Raw genomic sequence first — 815 nt, forward strand, 5'->3', positions numbered from 1 at the left:
ATGCTTTTCTTTCTTTCTGATTTTCTTTTTTATAAGTCAGCCAAAGTGAAAGCACTTGTGATTAACTTAAAGAAAATAGAGCTCACATGCTGAGTTCATCAGTCAGTTATCGTCTATTCCATAAACCAATCACAATGTGTTTTAAGACTCCATATTATTGACATGGTGTCATGGTTTTGGGTTTTGATGTTGTTATTTTCTATTTTATGTTGTATCTCCTGTGTCTTGTCTTACTTTATTTCCTACAACTTTTGTAGTCACAGGTCACCAAGAAGTCAAGAGCAAAACTGCCAGCAAGTCAGACAACAGCAGACCATCATGACCGCTCAAAACAAACCCACACATAAAATACAGTCTGCATTATTATCTCTAATTCCTAAGGTTTTATCGTTCTCATCAAGTTTAAAGTTTCAACTTACTCTTCTTTAGCAAATATCTCCTTTCCTCTTGCTCATGTTGTGAATGATGTCATCTGCATCCAATAAGCAGTAGTCTGAAAAACACTGTTGTTGGGGAAAACAAATGCCATTTTTATTGTGAAAGGACTCACAAAACACTTCAAATGAAATAAAAAAACTCTATATTGATGTAAAAAGGTATCTCTACAATAACTAATCCCCATTTTCACTGCTCATGCCTAAACACCAGTGTGAAATTACATAGTGACAATGAAATGATAGGGTGGACTCTCAGCTAGCTAACATCAGATGGCTCATTTTAAGTAAAAGAAATGCTAAGAACACGATCCTGTCCTGAGCTTGTCTGAATTATATTATTTTGGCCGTGCCTTCTCTGTGCTTTGATTTTGGTTCCTC

This window comes from Micropterus salmoides, unplaced genomic scaffold (genome assembly GCF_014851395.1).
Source record: "Micropterus salmoides isolate LMB-PRFRI ecotype aquatic unplaced genomic scaffold, ASM1485139v1 Ms_hic_scaffold_14, whole genome shotgun sequence".
Lineage (NCBI taxonomy): Eukaryota > Metazoa > Chordata > Actinopteri > Centrarchiformes > Centrarchidae > Micropterus > Micropterus salmoides.